Below are 25,437 nucleotides of genomic sequence, written 5' to 3'. Positions count from 1 at the left end.
GGGTTGTTAACCAATGTCATAAAACAGCATGTGTGTTACTGTTACATGAGAAACTATCTGTTCTGTAAGCCTTCACCTGAAGTACAATAAAATATTAAAAAAAAAAAAAAAAAAAGAAAGAACGTGATTCTTACAATAGATGTGCAAGATGGCTAGGACAACTACTCACATTATTCCTATTAAACAGCTGAAGAAACAGAGGCAGAGCAAAGTCTGGTGCTATTTCTCAGCTAAACAGCTCATTTGCTGAGCTAGGGCTCCAGTATTTTTACTATTTGTACCACTGACTCAAAAAAAGACGCTAACCCTGATTCTCCAGTTGAGAGTCTAGCAAGGTATACAAATAAAAAAAGTTACATTATGTTATTTTTTTAAATGTTTGGAAAATCCTGAAATATGAATCTTAATGTGACTATAAAATGTCTTAAACTTTCTGGTTTCTTTCTGTTCTATTGGGGCAGAGTGGTAAAAGGAAAATGAAAGTGCTTCCCAAAAATCCTATGAAAATGCTTCCCAAAAATCCTAAACTTGGTTGTAATTACCTTGCATGAATTACTGAAAACTCAACAAGAAACAGAAGTTGAAACATAATATCAGTTAACATTTATACTTAGCTCTTCAGAGCAATTCCATGTGTATATGTTATTTCACTCAATTTATCACAACACCCAGTAGGAGATTAATATGATTCCCATTTCCCCAGTGAAGAAATTTTAGAGAGAGAGTTTGTTAGAGTTAGTAGGTGGGAGAACTGGGATTTGAAACAATCTAGGTCATGGTCTTTGCAGTGTACTATGTTGTTACTTCCTTGCACAGACTACTGAACAGCTCTGAAAACTGGGTTCTCTCTACTCTCATTCCATCTTATGTATGCAACCAGAGTAAACTGTAAAATCTGCTCATGGCGCTCCTCTGTTTAAAACCCTTCATTGGATCCATGCAGCCTATAGAACGAAATCCACCAAAGTCCCTGGCATAACATAATAGGCCCTTTAAAACATAAATCTTTTAAGATTTGGCCCCTGACTACTTCTCTAGCCTCATCTACTGTCCATCTTCTTTTTCTCTTTACCCTCTCCCCCTAAATTACTTCAAATGATTTTGCAATCCCACAGCTCATCTGCACTCATCCCACTACACCCCCAAATCAGCATGTCAGCTTCCAACTCATCCTTCAAAATTTAACTCAGAAATCAATGAATCCCCTCTTCTTCAGCCTTCCTAGCTCTTTTCTCCAAATAATCATTTCCTCTTTTGTGCTACATGTATATCTAGCTCATACTTACAGCATTTAAACACCGTATTGTAATTATTTGTTAACATATCTTTTTTCCTTATTTGACAGTAAAGCCCTAAAGGATGTTGTATTCATCTTTACACTCTTAGGGTCAAATATACTGCCTGGCAGTAGTAGGCATCAGATGTTTGTTGAGATGAATTCAAATACACTCAGAAAGTAAGTACCCAGTGTTAAAACAGGATTTGGGTTTTACAAAATGTAAATGTTTCAAAGGAAAAAAAAAAAGGCCTAAAACCCTTTAACTGAACTGTATACAACAATGGTAGCTATCCTGCAGGTCCCTGCTAGCACTCTGTATCCCAGCTGGGCCTCCAGAAGGTTCATTACTTTCATATTACCACTGCGGCAATTTATTAATGAGCTCAGTGCAAGCAAGACCAATTGCAATGACAGCCCTGGCAACTAACAGCTCTTATTTATCACTAGAGCTAGTCTCACTGGCAGTGCCATGGATACACCTTCTTCAAAGCAAAACATTTACAGAGTATCTTCTAAAAACCCGAACCAAATTCACTGCTCTCAAGTTGCTTCCGACTCATAGTGACCCTATATGACAGAGTAGAACTGCCCCATAGAGTTTCCAAGGACTGGCTGGTGGATATGAACTGCAAACCTTTTGGTTAGCAGTCGAGCTCTTTAACCACTGCACCACCAGGGCTCCAGAGTATCTTCTAAGAGACCTGAAAACACTGTGATTGGAACTAAGAGGAATCAAAAAAGTACAGATTTTTATTAACATAGGCAAAGGATGTGTTCTTGAAACAACTGAAAACGTAAAACACAGATGTCCATTAGAAGCAATGGTAAAGAGCTCATTACATAATTCGTCATTTATGGGTCAACTGCCTATACTTAGGCCTCACTGAAGTGCCACTGGGGCTCTCCCAGCTTCATCCTGATGGAGGCAGGAGTTACAAGAGTGTGCATGAGGAGAAAACCAATAGCCAGTACTAGGCATTCTGGGAGAAGGAAGGTCTGTGAAACTAAAGCTCCCACTCCTTCTGGGGTTTGAAGGTCTTTGCTTTCATGGCTTCTTGGTACCAGAGCACCCTAGCCAATGATTTAAGGCTGCTCTCCTGATAATAAAAAAACTCAAAACCAAACCTGTTGCCATCAAGTCGATTCCGACTCAAGCGACCCTAGAGGGCAGAGTAGAGCTGCCCCATAGCGTTTCCAAGGCTGTAATCTTTACAGAAACAGACTGTCACCTTTCTCTCAAGGAGCGGCTGGTGGGTTCAAACTGCCAACCTTTCAGTTAGCAGCTGAGCACTTAACCACTGAGCCACGAGGACTCCTTACGATAACACAAAGTCAAACCAAAGGAAATCTTATAGTTCAGCCAGATACATATATGGTTTAAGAGAGGGAGTGAGAGGGAGAAAGCCGGGTAATAGGAAACCTCGTTATGTACTCACTGCCTTTCAGTGATGACTACAGTACCCTCAGGTAAGACCTCTTAATGCTAACTAATATATATTCAGGACTTAATCTGTATCAGGCACTGTGCTAAATGCTTTACACTGATGATCTCATTTAACACTCACCACAACTCCATTAGGAAGAGTAATTAAATAACTTTCTATTACACTACTCTAACCACTACACTAAACTTTCTCTTACGTATCATGATTGAGTCCTAGGTGGCCCAGTATACGAAACATTAAAGATCGACAGTTTGAACCCACCCAGTGGCTCCATGGGAGAAAATACCTGGCAAATGTTATACCAACTGACTAAGCTGTCCCCCGAGACTACGGTTCCAGGCCTTTTAACCCAGTAAACCAATCCTGTGAGTTGTTCTGATATGTCTAGACAGCCTCTTTAACTATGCAAACTGATTCTTAATAATAACCACCTTGAGATTTTTGTTGTTTTCTTTTTTTGTTGTTATATTATTGTTAAATAAATCAAAGGCTGCTTACATTCCCTTTCCCATGACCCCTTGACTAATCTATCACTCCTCCTTTAGAGATCTAGAAGTTCAATGCATTCATGCTTTCTCCACAGTAATAGGATTATGTGGTTCCCTATGCTGTATGATTTCAGGTGTGGTGCGATTAATTACTTCTGTGTATGGTCTTTCTAGCCATGGGCTTGTAACTCTCAACCAGGTGATTGTGTGATACGGTGATTGTGGCCTACCAAGGGGATCGGTCAGTTTTGCCTTAAAAGAGCCAATTCCAGAACAGAGAGAAGGAGCCTACCACCACCAAGGAAGGAGAGACCTAGCACCAGATCTGGCAGCAGGAGACGGCGTGGTGGGCTTCCCGGCCCACAGAGAGAGAAAGCTGAGTGCCTTTGGGCAGAGACTGAGGGCCAGGGAGAGGCGTGCCTGTGAGCGCGGCTGGGGAGAGGCTATCCTTATGGAAGAACTGCATCTTGAGTGTTCCATCAGCCTGAATTGTAACTGTTACTTCCCTAATAAACCCCATAATTGTGAGTATGGTCTGTGAGTTGTGCGTGGTGACTGCAATGAATTGTCGAACCCAGTAGAGAGCGCTGAGGGAGGGGCAGTTGGTTTCAGAATTGGTACAGATGGCAGAGAAAGGAGGCATGTCTGACCTCCACCTCACAGGAATCAGCTTTGGGTGGCTGATCTTGTTTCTCCTTTCCCCTCATGGGGTTAGAGGAGGTCAGACACCTCCCCCACGCTGTTTTTACATCAGGTTTTGCAAAAATGTCTCTGTTCACAAAGACTGTTGAATGAGATTCTAAATCATGTGTTCAGTCCTTTGGTAATAGACTTTGTCATCCTTTGTTAAAATGAAAATTTATTAGTATTGTTACTTTTTAACCAGCAAACATTTATTTACATCTTAATTGGAATGTATCTATAAAACCATTTCCTGAGAATGTCTTATAATTGATAATTATTCCATCTATGCCTTCATTATTAAAGAGGAAAGATTAAAGATCAAATTCAGCATGTGAGGCATGTACTTATTAATCAATTTTCTTTGTTAATTTCTTTCTGGGTGTTTGCTTTTTTTTTTTTTTTTAACATTTTATTGTATTTTAGATGAAAGCCTACAAAGCAAATCAGTTTCCTATTCAATAATTCATATACAAATTGTTTCATGACATTGGTTGCAATCCTTGCAATGTGTCAGCACTCTCCCCATTTCCACCTTGGGGTCCCTGTTTCCATTCATCTGGTTTCCCTGCCCTTTCCTGCCTTCTCATCTTTGCTTTTGAGCAAATGTTGTACTTTTGGTCTCATATCCTTGACTGTTCTAAGGAGCACATTCCTCACGGGTGTTACTGTTTGTCTTATAGGCCTCTTATTTGGCTGAAAAGTGATCTGTGGGAGGGGTTCCAGTTCCATGTTAGAAGGGTGTCTTAGGGCTATAGTCTCGGTAGTTCCTCCAGTCTTTATCAGACCAGTAAGACTGGTCTTTTTCATGAATTTGAATTTTGTTCTACGTTTTTCTCCCACTCTAAGCGGGACCTTCTATTGTGTTCCTGGTCAGAGCGGTTGGTAGTGGTAGCTGGGCACCATCTAGTTCTTCTGGTTTCAGGCTAGTGGAGGCTGTGGTTGATGTGGACCATTAATCCTTTTAATTAATTGCTTCCTTGAATCTTTGATTTTCTTCACTCTCCTTTGCTCCAGACAGGATGAGACCAATAGTTGTATCTTAAATGGCCACTTGCAAGCTTTTAAGACCCCAGATGCTACTCACCACAGTAGGACATAGAACATTATCTTTATAAACTCTGTTATGAAAATTGACCTAGATGTCCCCCAAGACTATGGTCCTAAGTCTTCAATCCCAGCATCTCAGTCCCCTGAGGTGTTTGGTTACGTCTAAGAAGTTTCCATAACTGTGCCCCCTACGTGCTCTATTATATATATGATATACATGCAAAATATGTACATAGAAATAACCACAATCATACTTATTTATGTGCATAGGTGTACTCCCATATGACCACCACACCTATTTAGCATGCATACCTACCTACGTATCCACTCACAAATTACTGTTTGTTATTATTGCTGTTGCAGGACTGTACATGCTATAGTATTCACCGTGTTGTTGTTAGGTGCCATTGAGTTGGGTACACACAGGTGCAACAGAACGAAACACTGCCCAGTCCTGGCCATCCTCACAATCGTTGTTATGCTTGAGCCTATTATTGCAGCCACTGTGTAAATCCATCTCGTTGAGTGTCTTCCTCTTTTTTGCAGACCGTCTACTTTACCAAGCAAGATGTCCTTCTCCAGGGACTGATCCCTTCTGATAACATGTCCAAAGTATGTGAGATGTAGTCTTGCCATCCTTGCTTCTAAGGAGCGTTCTGGTTTTACTTCTTCCAAGATAGATTTGTTTGTTCTTTTGGCAGTCCATGGTATATTCAATATTCTTCACCAACACCACAATTCAAAGGCATCAGTTCTCCTTTGGTCTTCCTTATTCATTATCCAGCTCTCACATGCATATGAAGCAACCGACAATACCATGACTTGGGTCAGGCGCACTTTAGTCTTTAAGGTGACATCTTTGCTTTTTAATACTTTATAGAGGTCTTTTGCAACAGATTTGCTCAATGCTATGCATCTTTTGACTTCCTAACTGTGCTCCCATGGGTGTTGATTGTGGATCCAAGTAGAATGAAATCCTTGACAACTTTAATATTGTCTCCATTTATCATGATGTTGCTAATTGTTCCAGTTGTGAGGATTTTTGTTTTCTGTATATTGAGGTGTAATCCATACTGAAGCCTGTGGTCTTTGATCTTCATCAGTGCTTCAAGTCCTCTTCACTTTCAGCAAGCAAAGTTGTGTCATCTGCATAAAGCAGGTTGTTAATAAGTCTTCCTCCAATCCTGATGCCACATTCTTCATATAGTTCAACTTCTCGGATTATTTGCTCAGCATACAGATTGAATAAGTATGGTGAAAGGAAACAACCCTGACACACATCCTTCCTGACTTTAAACCACTCAATACCCCCTTGTTCTGTTTGATCTACTGTCTCTTGGTCTATGTACAGGTTCCTCATGAGCACAATTAAGTGTTCCAGAATTCCCATTCTTTGCAATGTTATCTATTTTGATTTGTAGGATTGTTAGATTCCTTTGTGGTTACCTTAATATTTACCCGTTTTTCTAAGTTTATACCAAGTCTTTTATTACTTTATATTGCCTTAACTTCCCCTTCTTATAGAAAATCAATGTCTCTATTTTTTAAGTTTCTCTTTTTTCGTTTTTGTTTTATTATCCTTTTTTTTTACATACTGATATCTGTTTCCCTATTTTCAATGTTTTAGCTTTGATGTAATTTCAATTTCCATATCTGAGTCAATATCTGGTTGCTCTGTCCTGTGTTCCAGTCTTGCATTGTTAGCTGGTGTTATTATCTAACTGTAGGACTCCCTTTAGTATTTGTTGTAATTTTGGTTTGGTTTTTGCAAATTCCCTGAACTTCTGTTTATCTGGAAATGCCCTAATTTCGCCGTCATATCTGAGAGAATTTTGCTGGATATATAACTCTTGGCTGACAGTTATTTTCCTTCAAGGCTTTAAATATGTCATCCCACTGCCTTCTAGCCTGCATGGTTTCTGCTGAGTAGTCCGAGCTTATTCTAATTGACTCTCCTTTGTAGATGACTTTTCTTTTATCCCTAGCTGCTCTTAAAATTCTCTCTTTATCTTTGGTTTTGGTAAGTTTGATTATAATATGTCTTGGTGACTTTCTTTTGTGATCTACCTTATGTGGGGTTCGATGAGCACCTTGGACAGATATCTTCTCATCTTTCATCATATCAGGGAAGTTTTCTGTCAACAAATCTTCAACAGCTTTCTCTGTATTTTCTGTTATCCCCCCCTGTTCTGGTACTCCAATCACTTGGAGGTTATTTGTCTTGATAGAGTCCCACATGACTCTTAGAGTTTCTTCATTCATTTTAATTCTTCTGATTTTTCCTCAAATAAGTTGGCATCAAGAGCTTTGTCTTCAATGTCACTAATTCTAACTTCTACTGCCTCAATTCTGCTCCTATGACTTTATATTAAGTTGCCTAATTCTGAAATTTTATTGTTAATCTTCTGGATTTCTGATTGCTGTCTCTCTATCGATTCTTGCAGCCTATTAAATTTGTCATTATGTTCTTGAATAACTTCTTTAAGTTCCGCTACTACTTTGTCTGTATGTTCCCTGGATGTTTCTGCATTCTGTCAAATTTCCTTTCTTATTTCTAGAAGAGGTCTGTATATTAATCTTTTGTATTCTGTCTCTGGTAATTCCAAGAAGTTCTCTTCCTCCAGAGAATTTACTGATTCTTTATTTTGGGAGCTTGCTGAAGCCATCACGGACTGCCTCTTTATGTGACTTGATATTGACTGTTGTCTCCGAGCCATCAATAATTTATTATAATTTTATTGTGTGTTTGTTTAGTGAGACCTAGCTTTTTATTTTGTTTTGTTTTGATATGCCCAAAGAGGCAGCTCATGTGCACTAGTTTGATTTTTGACACCTTTGGATCTCTAATGTCCTGTCACCTGGTAGTTATTTCTGTAACTAAGTATGTGCACACAGGAGCCCGTTAAATTCTCTTGTATGGGTTCAGCTCGGGTGTTCAGGCAGTTGGTCACCAAGTGTGTGATGCAGGTTCTCACCCCCAGTCCTAGAGAGGCATGGGTGATTGGTGCAAGCACTGGGCTCTGGCTGTGGTAGGGGATCATGCGCTCAGCCAAGCAGGGGGCTGACGGCTGCCCCTGAGAGTCTGAAGGGAAAGCATGTCCCTCTTCTCTCGGGTGAGTAGGTAGGTGAGTTTTGCAGCCGGACTAAGAGCACCCCATTCTGTTGGCTGTAAAGACTCGAGGGCACCACTTTTTCTTGCACTCCTGTAGCAGGTGACTAGGCACTTTAGGTGCTACCACCAGTCCTCAAGACCCTGCTGCAGATCGATAAAAGTGCCTACTTAAGGGGCAGGGCTGTTTTGAGGGTCACAAATCTGCTCGTTCACAGCTGAAGCAGTTGGGTACCCACAAGTCTATACAAGGGTGTAAGGCACTCAGAGTCTGCGGACCCCTGATACCTGAGGCCAGCAAAGGAGCTGTGCCAACCCTGTGTTCCTGGCCTAGGGGAGCCAGCAGCTTATTTGTTCCCTCTTCAAGGCCAGGAGAATGGGTCAGGGTGCCTTTTGGGATCTATTTCTGGCCCAGTGGACTCCTGGTGCAGAGCGTGGAGGGAGGAGGTAAAAGGGAGAGAGGTTTTTCCCAAATCCAGTGCAGAGCGCGGAAGAAGGAGGTAAAAGGGAGAGAGGTTTTTCCCAAATCCAGTGCAGAGTGCAGAGGGAGGAGGTAAAAGGGAGAGAGGTTTTTCCCAAATGGGCTTTTTTTTTTTTTTAATCCCTGCAAAAGGGTGCACGCATGTACTTATCCTAGCCTCTTGGGAGCTGCTCTTCACTGGTTCGGAGTGTCCGAGCAGAATCTTTGCTGCCGGGTCTCTCTCGATGTGGAAACTGCTTCCTGAGCGCGTGCACAGCACAGCTGTTTGCCTGCTTCACCGCGGACTGGCGTGGCTGTGGCTCTGCAGTTTTGCTGGCGCGGCCCTAGCCTTCCTCACCTCTTCCAAACAGTCTTCCTCTCCTGTATCACGCAGACGGATTTCTTAACCTTGTCTTGTTCAGGGCTGTCAGATGTTCACATAGAATCAAATCACTTGTTTTTCCGGGTCTTTGTTGTAAGAGGGATATAGGAAGCGTCTGACTACTCTTGCCGGGTTGACCACGCCCCCTTGCAATGTTATCTGTAATTTGTTATGATCCACACAGTTGAATTCCTTTTCATAGTCAATAAAACACAGGTGAACATCTTTCTGGTATTCTCTGCTTTCAGTCAGGATCCATGTAACATCAGCAATGATATCCCTGGTTCCACGTCCTCTTCTGAATCTGGCTTGAACTTCTGGCAGTTCCTTTTGCTGTACTGCTACAACCGCTTTTGAATGATCTTCAGCAAAATTTTATTTGCGTGTGACATTAGTGATATTGTTCAATAATTTCTGCAGCTGGCTGGATCACATTTCTTTGGAACAGTTATAAATATGGATCTCTTCCAGTCAGAAGCGATAAAGAGAAATGAAATTCTGATACACACTACAACATAGAACCTTGAAAATATTATGCTGAGTGAAAATAAGTTACAAATATTGTATGATCCCATTTATATTAAATATCTAGAACAAGCAAATACAGAGACAAAAGTTTATCAGTGGTTACCAGGGGCTAAGGGGAGGAGGGAATGGGAATTATTGCTGAAGGGGTACTGAGTTTTGGTTTGAGAGGATATAAAAGTTTTGGAAATGGATGGTGGTGATGGTAGCACATGGTAAATGTAAATAATGTCACTGAATTATATACTTAAAAATGGTCAAAATGGCAAAGTGTTTGCTACATATATTTCACCACAACTGTTATATATATTTCATCACAACATTAAAAAACAAAACAAAAGCTACATGGAAGTTCTAACCCCCAGTGCCTGTGAATGTGACCTTGTTTGAAAATGGAGTATTTGGAGATGTTATTAGTTAAATGAACATGAATACTGGAGTAGGGTGGGTCCTAATCCAGTATGAGTGGTGTCCTTATAAAAAGAGAGGAGACACAGAGACACAGGGAAAACAACCACGTGAAGATGGAAGCAGATACTGGAGTGAGGCATCTACAAGCCAAGAAACACCAAGGATTGCCAGGAAGCACCAGAAGTTAGGAAGAGGTAAGGAAGGATCTCCTAGAGCCTTCAGAGAGACCTTGATTGTGAACTTCCAGCCTCCAGAACTGAGAGACAATAATTTCTGTTGTTTTAAATCCAAATAATAATCTTGACTCTGATTCACTAAAGTATTTCATTCTTCTAGTTTGCCTACATAGTTTGGTAAGACAGGATATATTCAGACAACAAGTATGTAAATTCCAGTAAGCAAACCTTGCCTGCTGTACTGATAAAGCCTCAGGATTATAATACTGCTTGTGGAGAGTGTACATGGTGAAAAGAGAAAGGGCATTAGGGTTAAAGTCAGGCTGGTCTGGATTTGAAACTGAGTCCTACCACTTATAAATTGCATTATCTTGGCAGATATTCTGAGTCTCAGTTTCTGTAAGTATAAAATATATCTGTTGCTGTAGAGTCAATTCCAACTCACAGCTATCGTACAGGACAGAGCAGAACTTCCCTATAGGGTCTCCAAGGACGTAATCTTCATGGAAGTAGACTGCCACATCTTTTTCCCATGGAGCAGCTGGTGGCTTAAAACTGTGGACTTTTCAGTTAGCAGCCAAGCGTTTAACCACTAGGCCACCAAGCCTCCCTAAGTATAAAACAGAGCTAATAATACTTACATGCAGATAGGGGAGAATAACGTATGTTTGCAAAAGTAGCTAGCATTGTGTCTGACAGGTACTCAATAATGGTTATTCCCTTTCTTTAGTATGATATACAGAGTAGGTCTACTTTAAATATATTCTGGAATAAGGCAGGATATGTATAAACAAACAAACACAGTAGATGCTGATTATTACTTTTACGTGTTGGATAAATGAATTCTGAGACTAAATTTCACATGCCTTCATGTTTTTTTTTTTTTGACTCGATGGCAGTGAGTTTTTGAGTACATGCCTGATACACAGCAGCCACTCAAATGTTTGATGATTCTTCCATCAGGTTTTCTAGACTAAAAATCAGGACAATCAGATTCTAGGTTGTGTGACCCTGGATAAACCGTTTCCCTTCTTTGGGTCTCAGTTTTTTCATCTGCAATATTAAATCACTGGATAATTGAGCTGATAGTCACAGAACTTGAGAGTGGAAAGAGATCTTAGAGATCACCTACTGCAACCCCCTCACCTAAATCAGAGCCAGTGAGTGACAGACAGGGACTTGAATACAGACTCCTAACCACCAAGCCATAACCCTTTCCACTACCATGCTGCTTACAGGGTCTGTTTCACCTTTTCTTCTATGAAATATTAGACGTTGAACTATTGATCTTTAGAATATCATCCAATTCTGAAAATCAACTAAATCAACAACAGCCTAAACTTCTATTTTTATTAAAAACAGAAAGTATAGGAGAATAAACAAATCTGTCATGTAATCCTAGTTAAGAGTCTCCAGGTGGTGCAAATGGTTAAGTCCTGGGCTACTAACTGAAAGACTGGCAGTTTGAACCCACTCAAAGGTGCCTCAGAAGAACAGGCTGGCACTCTACTTCCAAAAGATCACAGCCATTTGAAAACCCTATGGAGAGCAGTTCTACTTAGAAACACATGGGGTTGCCATGAGTCAGAATCAACTCAACAGCAATTGGTTGTTGTTGTTGTTGTTTTTTAATGTCTATTAAATTTTATAATCTTTGACACCCCTAAATTCATTAAAAAATTTATTTCTTTTTAAAAAATAAATTTAATCTGGTTTGGAGACTTTCCAGAAGTCCCTTGAGGCAACTGGAGACACGGCAGGGTATCACAACATCAGAGTTGGAATTCTAAAATTCTAAATCATCTAAGACAACTAGTTGTCTGCTCTCTTCTTAAACATCTCCAAGAACAAGTATGATGGGCCTTATGTTTTCTATTATACTTTACAGGACATAATGGCTAAAATAGCCTTTCTTTCCATCAAATGCCCCAGAGGAAATGCCCCAGAGGAAAGTCTACATAAGCATAAGTGTAAAGCAATTATAATAAGAAAACACTGGCAGATGTGCCTATAAGCCAATGAGCAACAGACATAAAAATTACAATGAATATACAATATGTATATGCTCCAATTTTAAAAGCTAACAATTATAGTAACAGTAAATACAGAGGGAAAAAATAATGCTGCAGCCCTTATATGCTTCAAATGTAAGGAAATTAGTACATGATGACTTGCAGCAGAACCAGCAGGAGGTTCAGACAGCATGGGGTCTTTAAAAAAAAACGAGGTCATAGGAGGCAATGAGTCATTCTGGGCAAAGCACAAAATCTGGAATAAGAAGACCTGGTTTTGAGTCGTTGTTCTGACATTTACTAGCCGTTTGACATTGGGCACATTATTTAATCCATCTGCACCTCAGTTCCTTGTCAGAAATAGGGTTTATAATGATTTGGCATCCTAACTACCACGGTTATTACAAGTTTCAAATTAAATGGGAATATTTTTGTGACAACATCCTTCAATACTATGGAACTGTAATTATTTATCCTTCCTCATCTCCTTGTCTCCCCAGTGCTATCTGTACCATCCCTGAAACTCCTAGACAGTACTGGATACTAATTCCCGGGGTGGACATCCACCACTACCATACCACTTACTACACTGAAATACAATTATCATTTTTGCCTCCTCCAGTAGGCTATGAACGCCTCCACAGCACCAAATATTTCTTATTTATCTCTGTCTTCCAACTGCCTAGCAGAGGGTATATGTTCCAAAGAATGCCCCAATAAATGGCTGATAACTGAACCTATGACACTTCCTACCAAGGAACAGTTAGAATTGATCTATTCTACAAAAACTTTTTTGTTTAAATGAAGTTTGTAATGTTCCAAGGATTTGAGAGAGAGGACAGATTTTTGCTCTTATCTTTTCAAAGGCAACTGTTTTTCCAAATTCTCATATTTTCCATCTCAGCCTCCATTCACGAATTATCTATGTTGAGCTTTCCTTAAGACATGGACTTGGAAACTTTATTCAACAACCCCAGAAAGCAGTGACCTCTCCCTTCACCTCTGTATTTCTAGCATGTTTATGCAGTTTATGATGCATTAACTTTATATTGCTTGTCTAAGAATTAGCTAAGTATGTGTCTTAGCTTTCCCTTCTAGACAGAGCTCCCCAGGAGAAAGAGCTATTCTTACTCAGCTCTGAGTGATCAACTCTACAATGAAAACAAGTGATTCATTCAACAGTATTGAACAAACATACAATTTCTCTAAACCAGAAGTACCCCTCAGGATGAGAAATTTTCTTAAACAAACACGGGGAGAGGGATAGGAAAAGTGACAAGAATGTTGAGGTTTAGTTTGGGACATATTAACTCTGAGGTACATCCAAGTAAAGCTGTTTGTAGGTAGCAAAATACATAAGTCTAACACTCAGGTGCAAACAGTAAATGCCCCCACTGCTAACCAAAAGGTTAGAGGTTCAAGTCCATCTAGAGGTGCCTTGGAAGAAAGGCCTGGTGATCTACTTCTGAAAAATCAGCCACTGAAAACCCTGAGTCACCATAAGTTGGGATAAACTCGATGGCAACTGATTTTTAACACTCAGAAGAAAGATCGTGACTGCAGATAGAAATTTGAGTCATCAGTATACAGACGTTATTGGAAACTAAGTGAGTGGATACAATTAATAAAGGAATGGAGAGAAGAGGGTGTAGGACAAAAGGCAGGCAAGAGAAGGGAAGCCCTCACCCAAAGAACACTTGAGGTGAAGTGGCCAGGGAAGAACCAAAACACTGAAGTGCACCAAAACTGAAGGGAAAAAAAAGTTGTTTTTTTTTTTTTTGAGAAAGAGGAAATAATCATGAATGTGAAATGCTGGTGGTAAGGTCTGAAAATTGCCTTCCTGATGTTAGCAGCTAGGAAGTGACTGGTGGCCCTGATCAGAGCATTTTCAGGAGCTCTGACACTTACTGTGTGATTTGGACAAGTTTCTAAACCTTTAAATCTCAGTTTTCTTTATTTCTAAAATAAGGAGACTATCGTCTACTTCTCATGAGTATTCTGAGGATTAAATGAGATAATATAAGTAGTAATAATAATAAAAGTAACATATATGAATGTAGCATACACAGCACTCCTACCATGTGCTAGACACTGTGCTGAGTTCTTTCATACAGATTACCTCACTTAACAAAAATCTATTATTAGCCCCGTTTTGAGATGAAGACACTGAGTCTTATTATCATTATTGCTTCAGTGAATTAAGAAATGAAAGTTTATACACCTCAAGTTTATATAACTCAAAAAGCTTGAGTATGAAGGGTAGGCAGGAGATTGGGTGGTTTAGGATTTTAATTGTAAGATTTATTTCAAGATGGGAGACTTCTAAGCAGACTTAAATACAAAAGGAGCCAGAAGAGAGAAAGGCTGAAGGCAAAGAAAAGATGCAGTTCAGAGATTTAGCCTTAGGCAGGAGGAAGAACAGGAAAATACAGGTTTAGTTTTAAGTAACTTTGTCTGCTAGCAGGAGAGTGAGGTAGGTCTTCTCTAATGATTTCTACTTTTTCTTCTAAGTAATAAGTGAGGCTATTTTCTGAAATAAGAGAGTAAATGGGGTGGTCAGAAGCCTGAAAAAAGAACAGGTTTGACATAAGACATCACAGAGAATAGGGCAATGAAATGACTAGGTATTGAAGGCCCAATGGCAGCAATCTGTATAATCCGGGGTTTTTCCAGCAGGGCTCAGTAGAGCTAGTATAGGCAAGAGGAGAGAGGTTAGTTTGATTCAACAAGACTTGGGACTTTGTCTAGATAGAGAAAAAAGGACAACAGGGCAAGGGAATAGAGGATAATGGCAACAGAATGACTGAAGGTAAGTGGTAGACTAAGAAAAATTAAGCTAGATGGGGAGGAAGTGAAAATAGGTCTTGATGTGGCCAAAGAACAGAACTAGTAGGGATAATCAAGGGCCTGACAGAAGGAGAGATTTTGAACAAACTTGCACGTCTTCATTTGTAATTCAGAGATGAACATCTCTGGGTAATAACAAGACCCATGGTGTGATGGTGGGCCTGATTAGCTAAAGTGAGTGGAGATCACTTGAGTAGAAGAGGTAAAGAAAATGAAGATCTAATGTATTGGGAAAAAAATCATCCACGTGCATACTGAAGTCACTCAGAACAAGGGCTGAACTTGGGACAGAAAGAATGTGTGTGCCAAGACCTAAATGATAAGAGAAGTTTTTTAGAGAAGAAGAGCGAAGGTAGTAGAGCCCCTGTGCCAGAGAATACAGGGGCTTTAAGAAGATGGAGAAGTAATGGCCTGGAAAGAGTGGTTCATGGGAAAAAAAAAAAAAAATACAGTCACCCTCACCTCTCTCCTTTGGAATGTGAGGGGTGTAGGAGAATAAGCAGCATCCATTTAAAAGACTTCTAGATCATCAACAGATCACCGGAGAAACAAAAATACATACAATGGAATATTATTCAGCCATAAAGAGAAATGAAGTTCTGATAAATGCCACGACATGGATGAACCTTGAAAACATTATGCTAAATGAAATAAGACACAAAAAGACAAATACTGTATGATCCCACTTACATGAAATACCCAAAATAGGCAAATACACAGAGATCAAAACAGGTAGGTTGATACCACGGGCTGGGGATAGGGGGGAATGGGAAGTTAGTTATTGCTTAGTGGGTAGTGAGTTTCTGTGTGGGATGATGAAAAAGTTTTGGAAATAGTGGTGATAGCTACACAACATTGTGAATGTAATTAATGTCACTGAATTGTGCATTTAAAAACAGTTAAAATGGCAAGTTTTATGTTATATTTTACTACAATAAATTTTTTAAAAGTGGGTAGGGGAATCCAGAGCAAGTGATAGGTAGGCTCTCCAGGACTCGGGAGACAGCCTGGCTTCCATTTAAGGTCAGGACACAAAAAATATTCAGTAAAACAGGTAACAGTGTAAGACGCAACAGTTTCAGAGAACAAGTGGCAAAGTTTAAGAGGTAACAAACAAGCAGGGCTGGGAAAGAGAAAGAGGAAGCCAGATCAGCATAGGAGTAACAGTACAGAAGAGCACAGATGATTGGTAGGTTTATCTGGCCATAAGGTTATCAAAGAATTAGTTGTAGCAGTTCCCTGGTGGCTAGGGTGTTAGCACTAAAGTCTTGACAATGGTTTCGTTAATTTTCCTCATTTACAGATTTTGGGAAGGTGTGTGGTGAAATGAGTTCCTTTATGTGGCCTTTGGCCTTGGTTCTTTGAAGAAAAAAAAAAAGTTTGAGAGATTTTTCTTCTAAACCGAGAGCAGTTACATTTGCCCTGGGTTTCTACCCCTTGCCAGGTTGATTGACATTTCCTGGATAAGCTGTAAACAACTTGTGGTTTGATATTTTTTTGTCTGGCCCTGGGCTGCAGCCCAACCTGTGATTGCTCTATTTTATGCACCTTGCAGGAATTAATCAATACACTTATGCAAACGAAGTAACTATAACCTAATATGTAAATGTAGTATCTGTCATCTGCCAAGAGGGGACTGGTCAGTTTGTGGCCCCCCGAGTGGGAGGGGCATGCCTTGAAATTGATGAGGAGTTTGCTTACACACCTACTCCTCACGTACCAACTATCACGTCATCCGACATTTCACGTTTACAACAACAGTAAAAAATCTGTTGTGTTGTTGTTAGGTGCTGTGGAGTCAGTTCCGACTCACAGTGACACCATGTACAAAAGAACAAAACACTGCCTGGTCCTGCACCCTACTCACAGTTGTTCCTATGCTTGACCCCAGTGTTACAGCCATTAGGTCAATCCATCTCATTAAGGGTCTTCCTCTTTCTTGCTGACCCTCCACTTTACCAAGCATGACGTCGTTCTCCAGGAACTAGTCCCTCCTGATAACATGTCCAAAGTATGTGAGACAAAGTCTCGCCATCCTTGCTTCTAAGGAACATTCTGGCTGTATTTCTTCCAAGACAGATCTGTTCATTCTTTTTGGCAGTCCACGGTATATTCAGTATCCTTTGCTAACACCATAATTCAAAGGCATCAATTCTTTGGTCTTCCTTATTCACTGTCCAGCTTTCACATGCATATGAAGCGATTGAAAATACCATGGCTTGGGTCAGGAGTACCTTAGTCTCCAAAGTGATATCTTTGCTTTTTAACGCCTGAAAGAGGTCTTTTGCAGCAGATTTGCCAAACACAGTATGTTGTTTGATTTCTTGACTGCTACTTGCATGGACATTGGTTGTGGATCCAAGTAAAATGAAGTCCTTGACAACTTCAGTCTTTTCTCCATTTATCGTGATGTTGCTTACTGGTCCAGTTGTGAGGATTTTTGTTTTCTGTATGTGGAGATGTAATCAATACTGAAGGCTGTGGTCGTTGATCTTCATCAGTAAGTGCTTCAAGTCCTCTTCACTTTCAGCAAGCAAGGTTGTGTCATCTGCATATCGCAGGTTGTTAATGAGTCTTCCTCAAATCCTGATGCCATTTTCTTTTTCATATAGTCCAGCTTCTCGGATTATTTGCTCAGCATACAGACTGAATAAGTATAGTGAAAGGATACAACCCTGACACACACTTTTCTTGACTTTGAACCATGCAGTATCTTCTTATTCTGTTCGAAATACTGCCTCTTGGTCTATGTACAGATTCCACATGAGCACAATTGTTTTGGAATTCGTATTCTTTGCAATGTTATCCAAAATTTGTTATGATCCACACAGTCAAATGCTTTTGCATAGTCAATAAAACATAATCAAACACCTTTCTGTATTCTCTGCTTTCAGCCGAGATCCATATGACATCAGCAATGATGTTCCTCGTTCCATGTCCCCTTCTGAATCCAGCTTGAACTTCTGGCAGTTCCCTGTCAATATACTGCTGCAACTGCTTTTGAATGACCTTCAGCAAAATTTTACTTGTGTGTGATATTAATATCGTTCAATAATTTCTGCATTTTGTTGCATCACGTTTCTTTGAAATGGGCACAAATATGAATCTCTTTCTGCTGGTTGGCCAGGAAACTGTCTTCCAAATTTCTTGACACAGACAAGTGAACACCTTCAGCGCTGCATCCATTTGATGAAATATCTCAACTGGTATTCTGTCAATTCTTGAGGTCTTGTTTTTTGCCAATGCCTTCAGTGTAGCTTGGACTTCTTCCTTCACTACCATCAATTCCTGATCATATGCTACCTCCTGAAATGACTGAATTATCAACCAATTCTTTTTGGTACAGTGACTCTGTGAATTTCTTCCATCTTCTTTTGATGCTTCCTGTGTCGTTCAATATTTTGCTGTAGAATCCTTTGATATTGCCAACTTGAGGGCTTGAATTTTTCTTCAGTTCTTTCAGCTTGAGAAATGCTGAGCGTGTTCTTCCCTTTTGGTTTTCTAACTCCAGGTCTTTGCACATTTCATTATAATATTTTGTCTTCTCGAGCTGCCCTTTGAAATCTTCTGTTCAGCTCTTTTACTTCATTTCTTCCATTCGCTTTAGCTACTCTATGTTCAAGAACAAGTTTTAGAGTCTCTTCTGACATACATTTTGGTCTTTTCTTTCTTTCTCATCTTTTTAATGACCTTTTGCTTTCTTCATGTATGATATGCTTGATGTTATCCCACAACTCATCTGGTCTTTGGTCATTAGTGTTCAATGCATCAAATCTATTCTTGAGATAGTCTCCAAATTCAGGTGGGATATACTCAAGGTCGTATTTTGGCTCTCATGAACTTGTTCTAATTTTCTTCAGCTTCAACTTGAACTTTCATATGAGCAATTGATGATCTGTTCCACAGTCAGCCCCTGGCTTTTTTCTGACTGATGGTATTGAGCTTCTCCATCGTCTCTTTCTACAGATGTAGTCGATTTGATTCCTCTGTTTTCCATCTGTCAGGTCCATGTGTATAGTCACTGCTTGTCCGTATGTATAGTCCCCACGCATCTGTCAGCTTGTCGTACTGTGGTGGCTTGTAAGTTGCAGGGTCATCCACGGTGGACAGATTTCAGCGGAGCTTCCAGACTAAGAGAGACTAAGAAGAAGCACCTGGCAGTCTACTTCCGAAAAAATTTGCCAGTGAAAACCTTATGAATAACAGTAAAAAATCTACTATCCAATTATCTTGTGCATTAACGACATATGTCTGGTAGCAATGAATGCTGAGGTGTAAGGTGTGGGTAACGATGGCTGCGATGGTTGAGGTTATGTGTCAATTTGGCTGGGCTATGATTCTCAGTGGTTTTGGCAGTTATACAATGACATAATTTGGTAGCTATGTAACGATGTAATTTGGCAGTTACGCAATGATGTAGTCATCCTCCATTTTGTGATCTGATGTGGCCATCCTCCATTTTCACATAACACCAATTTTCACATAATGACCTGGTCTTTGGAACTTAACCATGTCGATAAGTGAGGAGTGGGTGTTTATTCAGCCAGCTCCACAGAGGTATGCATGCAGAAGCAGAAGAAAGAAAGGAGAGAGAAGCAGCAGAGAGAGAGGAGACAAGCAACCTTCTAAAAGAGCCATAACACGGGTCAAGGGCTATAATGCTAAAGACAGCGAAAGGCCTGGAAGGAGCCCTGCAGCAGAGCCAGCAGCAACAGGCCCAAAAGAGGTCCTGTGGCAGAGTTGTTAGTGACAGCAGAAACCTGCTACTAGGAATGTAGCTAAGAGAGCTGAACAAAATGCTACACTGGCTATGAGCTGGGTCAGTTAGCAGTGAAGAGGCTGACAGCTGTCCTGAGGGGGGTGAGAGTAGGCCAGCATGGCAGAGAGTAGGGCCTGCCTGCTTTCATGGCCAAGAGGAGCACTGAGAGAGCTGTCCTGCACTGAAGAAGCGAGGGATGTGCTTTGCACTTCAGGAAGGCCTTCCAGACTTCGCCTACTTGCTTCCTGATCCTGAACCTGAGTTGTAGCCTGTTGATCCTGATCCCCAGTTGTACCCTGTTACTTCCTTAATGAACCACTTAACTCTAAGTATGGTCTGTGAGTTATGTGTGGCCATTGCAACGAATTATCGAACCCAGCAGAGTGGAGTGCTGTGGGAGGGACAGCTTGTGTCAGAATTGGTAAAAAGGTTGGAGAGTGGAAATACATCTGATCTCCACTGCACAGGAATCAGCTTTGTGTTGATGGTGAGTCTCATCACCCCCCATGAAGACAGACAGGATCTGATGCTACTATTACCATTTCACAAGGTGTGTGCAACATTGGAGTACCTACTATATGACTGGCATTATGTGAAGTACTTTACACACACTATATTAGTTAAAACTTCCAACTTCCTTCATTTTATAAATGAGGGAAATGAGACTCACAGAGATAAAGTGACCCGCCCAGGGATATACAGCTACTTTGTAGTGACAATGAGGAACCCAGGCTTCCTTTCAAATCTAAACCACTACAGTGAAATGGAAAATACTGAATTTGAAATCAGAGCATCTTTGGTCACTTTCTACACTGTGAGATCTTGTATGTTTCTTAACTCCACTAAGCCTAGCCACCAAATGAGATTATCACAAAGATTAAATGACAACTACAAAACAAATCTTAGTAGTTATTTTTTTTAACCTAAAGTTGGCCTATATAGGAAGTTAATTTCAAATGTGTAATTTCTTTCTGGTTTATTTTAAACAAAAATCCAAAGCTTTTGAATTAATGCTTATAAATTTTACAGGTAGCAAACTGAGGTGGGGGCAAGGACATACAATTTATGGCTCCCTATGTCCCTATATAGAGCCCTGGTAGCGCAGTAGTTACAGCGCTCGCCTGCTAACCAAAAGGTCGGCAGTTCAAAACCACCAGCCACTCCATGGGAGAAAGATGTAGCAATCTGCTTCTGTTAAGAGTCACAGCCTTGGAAACCCTATGGGGCAGTTCTACTCTGTCCTTTAGGGTCGCTATGAGTCAGAATCGACTCAGTGGCAATGGGTTTGGTTTGGTTTTATTGTCCCTAGAATCAAGTCCAAACTTCATAGTTTCAAGTCCTTAATACTGTGGCTCCAACCTATCTGTCTAATCCTACCTCCCACAACTGATTTACACAAATAAAATATTCAAACCTGTGGTGGCTTTCAATTTCTAACACACATACTCTACATTTCCTCTACTTTGTATCTTCACCTAAATAATTTACTAAAATTTGTTCTCTAAGACTCAAATGAATTCATCAGTGTGATGTCTACCCTTGTTTCCAAATGTTGAGAAATGATAGCTCCCTCCTCTGAACTCTTATATCACTTTGTTTTTTACCTAGAGTACTAACTAAATTCTGCCTTATAGTTTAGGTAAGCATGAAAATGTTTCATTTCTGCTAGCAGAGCATGCAGTCCATTCTCCTAGAAGAGCATAAGCTTTTTAAAGGCAGGTGGAAGGGAACTAACATTTACTTAGCATCCATGAAGTACTAGTTACTTTTCTAGTGATTTTATAAATATTATTTCATATAATCTTTGTGACACTTAATGAAGTAAGAATTTATTTTTTATAGATAAGGGCACTGATGCTCACAGAGGTTAAGCAATTTGCTTACAGTAATAATGCTAGTAAGTGGCAGAGCCTGGATCTGAATCGTACTCTTTCTAACCCCAACCCCTAGGCTCTTTCCACTATACTCTTCCCAGAGTTGGTGGGTATATCCTCACCTTTTTATCTGGTAGTTTCCTATCCACCCACTAATCATCTGAGGAAAAACCTCCACTACCTTTTGCCACCAAGTATTAGCAGAAAGAATTCTATACAGGGTATTTGCCCTCCTACTTTCTAGGACTAAGAACAGTCTTTTCAGAGCAAACAGTGATTAATATGAGTCCCGAATAAAGAAGAAAAGATCAGAACTCTGCTTTCACAAAGGAAAAGTCAAAAACCATTACTTTTCCACTCCTGTGTTTAAAAACTCCTCCTCCTCTGAGGTCTGTGCAATCTGGCTATATCACACTACCCCTCCTTCTCATCTGTCATCTACCACTCTCCAGATGAATCCCCTATATTCACTGCAACTGGGTCACAATCTTCTTCTTTTCCCCACACCCTCTCGTCCTAAATCACTAGCCACACAGATGACTCATTCAATACACTAGCTTCACAGTTCCTTGTCATACTCAGCTTCACTGACCTTCACCTCTGCTCTACTTAAGCTACCCATAGAATGGTTCTACATCAGACAACTTAACTCCAATATTCCACTTTCTGACCACAACCTCCTTTTACTCCAGCTCACTCCCACTTCCTCATTGATCTAAGAGAAAATATCTTCAAGTCCAAAACTGAACTTGTTGTCCAGTGTTTTGTGTTAATGTCATCACCATCCCCCTAGTCACCTAAGCCAAAAACCTCAGCATCACGCTGGACCCCTTACCCTCTCACCCACACATCCAATCAATCACAAAGCCTCACACATTTTCTCAAATACATTCCTTTCTTTTCATCCTATGACCACAGAATGATCTTTTTAAAATGCTACATGCCAAGTAAAAATATTCCAGTGACTCAAAAAAAAAAAACCTACTGAATTAATTTAAAGATACCTATGTATACAAGGTCCACCATGACCTGGCATCTGCCTATATTCTCAGCCTCACAACTTACCCCTTAGATCTTCACTGTTATATTCTTAGCGGTCCCAAACTGCTTGTAATTCTTTACTATGCAAGCCATTCCTTTACTCACACTGATGCCTTTGCTTAAGCTATTTTCTCTGCAGCACACTTTCTACTCATCTTTGTCTGGCATGCTCCTACTTACCATTTTAAGATTTGGGTCAGGTGGCATCTCTTCCCAAAGCCTGCCCTCAACTCCTAGGCTAGTCTAAGTGTCCTCACCTTTGGGCAACCACATATCATATGCATAGCTCTCACCTTTTATTCTGAGGTGATCTATTTTAGCATTTAATTTATCAGCTCCATAAGAATTGAAAATGGGTCTTATTTACCTTCGCATACACAACTAAACACAGTATGTAGCATGGTGCCTGACACACAGTAGGTACGTAAGTGTAGAATGAAGGTTAGAATATGTTGAGTTAAAATGTGCAGTGGAATATTCACACCAGTTTTTTTCTCACAGAGTTTAGTATACCCTACCTTTAACACCAAGCCTTTTGAAGGGGAAGAACCATTGCCTTTCTTGAGTCTGCACAGTTCTGTACAGCATGGTACTATACAAATTTTTATCCAACTTACATAAAAGGGAAACAGCATTTGCACGAACATATCAAAAATCAAAACTTAACGTATTTGTTGTAAATTTTAAAACCACTGACTGATTAAAAAAATGAAGACATTAAGGACAAAAATAAAGAACCAATTCTATTGCTGGTATGTGCTTGTCCACATCTACGTTATAAACAGTGAAACTTTGCTTAGAACTTGAACAGTGTGCCAGACACAAGAGCTTGGCATTTTATCTACAAAGCCATCACATCTCTGCCGGGCTTAAAAATTACTAACCTGCAGGGTTGCTTAGGCAAGGATTCTGGGGGCTGGTAAAAGATTCTTTTTAAAAATTTAAGCCCACATACCACCAAGGCCAAGTGAAGAAAAAGCAAGTAAAAAAATAATGCTGGTAAGTGAACAATGAAAAGTGATCTTTTTTTCAGTGATTTTAGGCCTTCTGCTGGCAGTCAGCAATAGAGCAAAGAGTTCAATGTAATAAAGCATTTTCCTCTCCAACTAAATATTAAATTGTGCTTTGGCACCAAACCAGGTCTCAATCCTTTGTCAGAGTAAAAATAATAAGCTCTTCTATTTGCATAGTGCTTTGCACTTTAAAACACTTTGATATACATTAATTCATTTGATAAAGTGCTTATGGACATTAAAAAGGGGGGGGGACCCATGAAATAGGACAAAACAGGACCTCCCTTAGTACAAACAGTAGTAGACGTCCTTTGTTTTTTTTTTTTTAAGTTTAAAACACATCACAGAAATGAGGAAGGGAACAGAACAGTACTTTTTATTTAAGCAGGTCAATCCTTGGGGCCAAGGAACTTCTCAGAGAAACTTAACTAGGTTTTGTCACCTTGCTCACATTAAGAAGCTTTCCTTTAAAGAGGATATAGAGCCCATCCAAAGAAGAGGTCAGAAAACCACAGCATATGACAGATAACTGAAGGAACTGGAATTGGTGAGTAGAAGACAAGACTCGGGGGACATGATTACTCTCTCTAAATATCTAAACGTCGGTCCACAAGGGAAAAGATCTTGGAAGAATGGGAGGCAGCTGTTTCTTTCAACCTAAAAAAATTCCTAAAAACCAAAGCTGTCCAGGAACAAAATGGGTTTCCTTGGGAGGTGTTCAAATAGGTTGGTCAAATTACTGTGGTGGCTTTTGGGATTTCAAAGATACTTTGGCATCGAATGGAAGAGACGGACCCTAAGTGGCTTTTAAATTCCCTTCCAGTCCGGAGACATTCTGGGGTTCACCTATCACCTGGAAGCGCCTTTCACTCTTCTAGGTGCTGGCCCACCGCGGTGCCCACATGTCCAGCCCTCCTGGCCGCTTGCTCACCTCAGTGCCCAGCTAAGGTTTGAACCTGCTCACCCCGTCCGTTTCCGGCGGGGCTTCCAGGCAGGCGGCACACGTGAGTTGTCCCGGCGCAGCTCTCGCCGCTGGAGTCCAGCCCCGAGGATGGCTGCTGACAGCTCCAGGCCCTTCGCGCCTCCGACCCTCCGCCGGGCCATGTTGCCCGCCGGACTTGGGGACTTCGGTCCCCGCTGGCGAGGGCCCGCAGGCATTCTCTCAGCTCTGGAGTCCGAGCGGACCGACAGACATCCACGCCAACTCCCGGCCCTCGGCTCAAAGCCAAACCTCAGCGGCCGACGCCAGCCCCGCCGGCCTGCACACAGCGATCGCCGCTCTGACAACCCCGCAAGGCTGGCCCTGCAAAGGTTCCGTCCTTGGATTTCCCGCGCCGGGGTCCCCGGGGCGTCCCTGCCGCGTCAGGGCCGCCGGCCGGACACTGGGCCTCGCCAGTCCGGCAGCAGATGCAGAACCGCCCGCCAGGGCTCCGGGCGCGACTGACACCCGCTGGAGAAGGGCCGCGGCCGCGCGCGGTCCAAGCAGGCAGACAGACCCCGACAGCGACCCCGAAAGACAGACTGACAGCCGGGCCCGGAGGGGCGGGGGCAGCGGCCGGGCAGGTCGCGCCACCACCTTCTCTCCCGGGGCGGCCCCTGGTGGCCCAGGCCCCTCAGGGCTCGGGTTTCCCTGGCAAGACGAGGCAGCGGCAGAGGCACTTACCTGCGGGCGCGGCGGCGGCGGCGACGCGGGGCGCTGAGAGGCTTACTCCCTTCCCGCCGCCATGTTTCCGCTGCGCAGGGAGGGAGGACTGGAGAAGGGGGAGGGCGGGGGCGGCTCGGGAGAGCCGCCGACGGGCGACTGGGGGGCTCAACTGAGTCGGCGGCAGCGGCGGCGGCTGAGGCGGGGGTCAGGGGGCGGGCGCTCCCCTCTCCCTCCCGGCCC

The 25,437-nt window shown here is 41.4% G+C and overlaps 1 protein-coding gene across 2 annotated transcripts in view; it reads right to left on the bottom strand.

The window, feature by feature from the left end:
• Positions 1-25,307, bottom strand: part of SCMH1 (Scm polycomb group protein homolog 1) — a 240,650-nt gene extending 215,343 nt beyond the window's left edge. The window contains exon 1 of one of the 2 annotated variants that reach the window (XM_023727153.1): positions 25,216-25,307. The gene's annotated coding sequence lies outside the window, so the exon portion shown is untranslated. The remainder of the gene's footprint in view (positions 1-25,215) is intronic. The other variant, XM_023727151.1, reaches the window with a different exon arrangement.
• Positions 25,308-25,437: the final 130 nt, after the last annotated feature.

The sequence above is a fragment of the Trichechus manatus genome, unplaced genomic scaffold, assembly GCF_000243295.1.
Source record: "Trichechus manatus latirostris isolate Lorelei unplaced genomic scaffold, TriManLat1.0 scaffold00015, whole genome shotgun sequence".
Classification (NCBI taxonomy): domain Eukaryota; kingdom Metazoa; phylum Chordata; class Mammalia; order Sirenia; family Trichechidae; genus Trichechus; species Trichechus manatus.
The sequence above is the reverse complement of the archived record's forward strand: the minus strand, read 5'-3'. Positions and strand labels throughout refer to the sequence as shown.